This window comes from Anoplopoma fimbria, chromosome 1 (assembly GCF_027596085.1).
Source record: "Anoplopoma fimbria isolate UVic2021 breed Golden Eagle Sablefish chromosome 1, Afim_UVic_2022, whole genome shotgun sequence".
Classification (NCBI taxonomy): Eukaryota; Metazoa; Chordata; class Actinopteri; order Perciformes; family Anoplopomatidae; genus Anoplopoma; species Anoplopoma fimbria.
In genome coordinates this window covers 14,194,840-14,201,706 of record NC_072449.1, presented here as the reverse complement: position 1 = coordinate 14,201,706, position 6,867 = coordinate 14,194,840, and positions in this window count along the sequence as shown.

Below are 6,867 nucleotides of genomic sequence, written 5' to 3'. Positions count from 1 at the left end.
TCTGCACACATGACATCTATTGCATTCTGTCCATCCTGGGAGAAGGATCCCTCCTCTGTCGTTTCCCGTAGGTTTCTTCCTTTTTTCTCCCTGTTAAAGGAGTTTTTAGGGGAGTTTTTCCTGTGCCGATGTGAGGGAAGGACAGAGGATGTCGCATGTGTACAGATTGTAAAGCCCTCTGAGGCAAATTTGTAATTTGTGATTCTGGGCTATACAAAATAAACTGAATTGAATTGAATTGAAATACCTGGAAGTACAAGTATCTTAAAATTGTACATTACAGTACATAAATTTACTTAGTTACATTCCACCACTGTGAGTATGCTCCCAAGAGGATCCCTTGACTTTCCATCTGGCACCAGTATGACCTTTTTTATTATTCTATTGGATGGAATGCCATGAAATTTCATTTACTCTAGCAGCGTAGTCAGTTCAACTTTTCAGTTTGTTCAGTAATCTTTATTGTGAGCATTTCAGCCACAAATCAGCTCCCAAGCTAGATGCCAGGTCTTGTTTTTTTTATTTGTAACTATTTCCGAAGTCAATAATTTACTTTCACATTCAAGCATATCTGATATTACGACTCTGCGTACTAAAATAATATGTTCATATACGCTGGACTTGCTATGTCTAAAGTGTCGACAGGTTTAGGGTAGTAAAACTCTCTGTAAAGGTTTGGAAAAGATTGACATTTTTGGTTTAATATTGCGATTTTATACCAAAATTTTCATTAACCTCAACTTATGTACCTTAAACAGAACCTTGAGTGCGTTAGTTTCCTGAGGATAAAATTGTTTTCACTTAGAATGACCGCATGGCCTTTCCTCTACACTATAATCCCACCACAGGAAAGGAAATGGGCGTGCCGTAAAGTCACTCTGAGAAATCCACCTGCACATTGTGGCAAAAAGGTGCTGAGGAAGCGTGTAGTAGCTGACAAGTTACTACATGCCTCAAATCCACCAGCCAAGCTTGTTACCTACAACGGGCCTACAAGTCAGTCATTCAAGTGATGTTAACGTATTGACTGACTGCTGCTACCTCTCTGCTGCAGTATAAAGTGTTCCACAGCAGAGAGGTGGGGTGTATAAAATTGGATGGTATAACACATCCGGAGCATAAGGAGCAGTGGGCTTCTGTAAATCGCCCAGGGAGCGTCTTGGGGTTTAGTGCCTCCCTCAAACCGTCAATCTTGTAGTTAAAGGACGATCCGCTCCGACACCTGAGCCACAGCCAATGTGTTAAGTTTTCTCCATTGGCTCCATTTGGACTCTCTTCCCTCTAGTCAGCACCGTCAAGAAAGTTTTCAATTGACCAACGGCCCAAGGTTCCTTCACCAACTGAATTCTACACAAAAACTTGATCGCAGTATTTTCTATCGAATCACCTGATTTGGTTTCAAAATGTCACAGCTTTAAACTTGAGTGTAACTGGCCCTCTATAAATATAAAACAACTGTCAAGATGTTAGTTAGGTCCAACATATTTGTTTTACGGAGAGTACTAAATGTTTCAACCTCCAGAATACTCTAGCAGGGCTTCAGACTAACAATAGACCTGCTTCACAAAAGTTGTTGTGTTCTTCTCTTTGTTATTTCCCTTCCTGTGGCAGCCAGAAGTGTGAGAGTCAGTAATTACCAGGATTTAGAACAAACAGCATACAGCATAGTGACAGAGTAGAGCAACTTTGTTGAATGTGGTGTTCAGTAAAGCAAGTGGCTCAGTTCTATTGCTTCCTAATAACAGCGTCACATTAAGGCTCCTCTGCACCTTTACTCTGGCACTGGGGATTATTTGTCTTAATAAGCTATAGCGTTGTGGCTGATTCTATTAGACATGCGGTCAGGCTGAATGCATTTCCCTTCACAACCAAGGATAGATTGCCCCAATGGCTCCTCCTGAAGTTATTCTGGCAGTGCATAGCTGTCTGCCAGGGCAGGGGAATAAGGGGAAACATCTAATCAAGGTTTTATTTTTCACTCTATACTCTGGATATAAATAGTAGGCACATTGCTTATTCCTAGTTTACTCTTGTTCTGCCTCAGTAGGCATGGTTATCTTGACATATAGAACATGAGGCATGTATGTGACGACAGACCATCATAAATTAATGGTAATCAATTGTTAAGATATGAATAGTCAAACCACTTTCTTTGCTGTGTGACTTATAAAGCATCTGCCATATCAACAAAATGTCTGAAATGACACTAAATAAGTTTGAGCTTCCTGTAACTGACTGATTTCAATAAGTCATTTTAACAAATGTCACTGCATGCCTCTGCTGATCTGTCCAGCCATGCCACTGCTCACTGGAGAGAGGTCAGCTAATTTTCCTCTCTCTGCACCATGACCAGCTGTGACCTGCATAGCTGAGGCTCTCTACGGCCCTGTTCACTCTGCAGGGAAAAATGGCCCAGCGTAGCTGTTCTTTTCCCCCCCATGTGATTTAGATCATTTTCTAAAGTTGGACTTTCCAGTTTAAAATAACACTGATCTTCCAGCAATCTTCCACATCCATGGGGCCAATAAAGTAGAGTGGACTGCCGTTTCATTTAACCCCACCTCCCAACCCTTGGTCCAGCCTCGTTCTCAGGCTCATTCACAAGAAAAAAAAGCTTTATATCTGGCTATTGGTGCATTTTACAACTTTTAGGACCTAATGATTTAAATAAGGGCTATTCATGAGTGAATAATGAGAAGTTGATTCACATAAAAGAAAACACGGAAACAAACGTTTCCAATTAAAGTCTTTAGGAAAATGTATTTTTTCTGCCCAATAGCATCACGTGACTGACCCGGAAATTGTAATCCACAGTTTGGCTGTTATGTCAAATTGGCTTTAAAGCCTGGCACTTTTTCAGGGGCTTGATGAGCTCAGGCATAAAGCAAAGTCTGATCGCCCACACAGCCAACAGACAAAGTCAGAACCCATCAGAAGTCTATTTCAATCGCTTATTTTCTTCCAGTCTCCTTTCTGTTTTAATTTTCTCCTTGTCTCTGTCAGTTCATGGAGCACATTCGTAAACATACACGAGGAGGAAATTGAACACGAAATGAGAGTAAGACCACGCTAACGCTTTGTAAGGTTGTACTGCTCATTGTTAAGAAACAACAAACTGAATCTGTTTAAGGTCTTTAGCAAACTATAACATATGGATTGATCATGTGACTATGAAAATGTTAAGACATGTGTTGCAGTATAACAAAGTGTATTTGTGTGAGGTTTGTGAAAGCAGATAAGTCATCATGGGAGGTATTTTTTTGAGAATGTATGATATGTAGTCTCTATCTTACACCCCCATCCCAGAACAGCTGTCATGCAGGCCGAATGTTAAGTCAAGATTAAAACACAGCTACCAATGTGTAGAATATTGAAGTTCAATGATACCCCACTGACCAACAAAAACATGGTGTAAACTAAAAAAAAATTCTGCTATTGTCAATGCTTTTACTGCTATTTTTATTCTATGTTGTAATTTGATTATGTTGTTCATTCTGTACACTAAACTGTTCTATGTACAGCAAAAAATAAACAACAATTATTTTTGTGGGGTCAGCTATGTGTGTGTCATACTGTTGTAAAAAGCTAGACAGTCAACTTTGTGATATGATTCCTTTGTCAAACTTTGGACAAAGTTGGGGTTTGGTTTTCATAACTAAAAGGATGAATTCTTAGGGGTATTGAAATTTAATTTATTAAGCTTTGAAACTGAAGAAACAGTAGAATGATTCATTTTAAGTTAAATTTTTCTTGCAATCCAGCCCACAGTCTTCTGGATCCTGGATATAATATATTTAACTCACTAAATAGAGCTGCAATGATTTAGAAGGCTTAGCTGAGTCATTTTGGGCATGCAGGACAAGGAGACAAGAAAAAACTTGATCAATTAAGATCAGGTTTTCATACCTATGACTGTGTATATAATGTAAATAAAGTAAGTAAGTCATGAACAGTGGAAGGATGCTTTTCATATGACTGTCTGTGCTCTAACATAGCCATTTGCAGGCTGATGGGATAGTAGCCAGGTCTTTTTCAGTAGAGAGACTCTGCCTGTCTTCCAGCTCCAGAGGGAGGGATATCGACAGCTGTCTCACCATCCCCCAACAGACACTATAGTCTAACAGATGCTACAGCATCCATGACTGGGTGATATTTTTCTTTTTCTGGAAAAACAAATTAATGGTTGAGAATATATTTTACAACGTTTGCATATTCAGAATATAAAAAATAAATAAAACGCCAAGTGTATTGAGAAGGTTCAGCATGTCCAGATGAAATAGATAACCTACGCATAAAAGAATAATCAGGTAGTTTTGGCTTTTAAGCCTGATAAATAAGATAAGATAAAATAATCCTTTATTAGTCCCGCAGCAGGGAAATGTTTCTTGATGTCAGCTTCTATTGTACACACTGATAAAGAGAGTGAAGTGAGCAGTCTGAGCTTTTATCCATAAACAGAGTCCTGAAGCAAAGGTAATCCTGTTCCCCCTCAGTGAGCCCACATCCATCTGATGAGTAAAGAGCAGCCATTAAAGTTGGCAGCAATAGGGGCCACAGAGAGAATGAAGCCGCTAATCCTCCAGCAATTCATGTACAGGAGAGAGCGGTCAAACAGAGTGGTTACCACAGCAGAGGCAAAGTGCAGAGACTATTGTTTAGGTCAGAAGCGTCTGTCTTCTGTGGCCACTGGAACGTTACATTATCACAGCAACAAAGAGCAGGACGCTTCCCGCTGCCTGCAGAGGCTCTACCTGAAACTGAAACAGTGGGGGAAGAGCTGTTCATTATTCATGAGGCTTCAGTTATTCATTAGAGGTTCCTGAGCATACCCTTGTCCTGTTGGTATGGGCCATCGTCATGAATATTTACAAGAGCTGCTTGATATTTAAACATGACTCAGAATACATTGCCAGCAGTAAATGCCAGGTAAATAGCAGTGGAGTTCTACCTGAGTCTCGGGAAGTGCTGTCTGTTTTGTGTGACCTTTCCCAAATGAAGCTAATGTCACTGGTTTGGATTTTCTGCCAAATAATCTATTCAGACAGCCAAATGGAAGAGAAAGCTGGCTGTCGGCCAGTGTGCATTAACATATGTCAAACATCTCAAGACTATATCTATTCTAGAATTTAAGTAATAATTCCGTCCATTTCCATATCAGTAAATGAATGTTTGATGAAGCAAGACATATGCTAGTGATTATGAGCAACTCATAAAGCATTCACTTTAAACACGTTTATGAGCAGAAATGTCTGTTTGAATCATTGATATTTGAATTTGAATTGCTCAACTTGAAACATTGTGTTGCTGAATCTGAAAAACTGAATATCTGAAATGGAATTCACTTCCAAACTAAGAAATTCCAACATACTGTACTGTATCTGAATGTAATCCTCACTGAAAATGTAACTTCCTATTTACTTCCACTTTCAGTTCTCATATTCAAATACTGAGACACACATCTGGTTGTTGAGGAAGCTCAATCAAGTGCAGAGTCCCAGAACTCTGGTCCATGTACTTTCTGATGTTTATTCGATTAAATCCAAAGTGGCAGGAACAAGAGAGCCACTTGTGTTTTGGTCTCGTCCTCCTCGCTGACTGGGGACTACTTGGCCGGGAGGAGCAGCTCGTGATCCTGACGCCCTGCCTCCATGCTGCGTCAGCAAACTGTCTGTTGCTGCCTTACATAGATTAGAGCAGCAGCATATATGTGTGAAGACACATATTGTCACTTGGATTACTTTTTCATGAGAAACATGACATGTTTGTGCTATTTTCAAACAACTCAAGCACGTGGTTAAGATGAGGGGAGGACAATGACTTCATTAGTGCAACAGATCAACTTGAATATATTTTGCACAGAACGAGGAAGTGGAATTTGACCCCCCATCACTTACACTGGAATAGCATTAGGCAGTATCTTTTCACTTCCAGTATGATGAACAATTACAGTAAACAATTGCCCATTCAGTATTTACATTTGGGCATGTGTATTTATTTTAATACAATTAAAAAACCATTAACCTTTGCTTTAATAATCATTTCTTCTAATAATAAACACTGTTTTTTAGTTTTAGAGTCTATGCCCATCCTTAATCCAGCCCGGTCCCTCGCATTGTGTCAAAATAAACTCTCGTCCTCACAGGGCGAAAAAGCCACTACGTGAGGTTTAGGACAGGAGTATGGTTGACTGAAATAAATCATGTGGCAACTCTATGATGTAACATTATGATGTCTGATTAGCATTAAGAATAAAACATAACTCTAAAATCATACATAATCATCCTAGTTTTTGTCAGAGTCTATCTAGCATGGGGTGATGAGGGCATTTAGTGGTGGGGGACAATCATTTTTCCTGACTGCTTCAAGGTTCCCTGATGTCAGGGACAGTGTCAGTGCTTAGTGGAAATGCCCTGATGCTGCATTTTCTCCCCCGCTGCTGAGCAGAGGGCTGTTTTAGGAAGCAAGGAGGCACACCGTTCATCATATTACACACAGCTGAGGTACGTGGACAGATAGGGCCTCTGCAACAAGCCTCTGCCATGTGCACAGAGGGAATAAACTTTCATTACCAGCAGATGGTGATTTCAGCATCTCAGTAAGACCCCAGATCATAAACAGCACACCGATGCCTCATTTTATCACTCTGTGGAGAGTCACTGACAACAAACCAGGACAATGAAAATCATACTGCACTGTAACCAAAATCATCAACACACTACAGACAAAGTACATGCAAGCATTTTGATTTATATGAATTTGGCCGTGGTCTGTCATTTCCTAATGAGAGCATGTGTTCAGGGATCATGGTGTTCTGAAAATGATCTGAAAAAGGCTGTGTGATGGCAAGGTAAAGCTGTGAAATGTTCT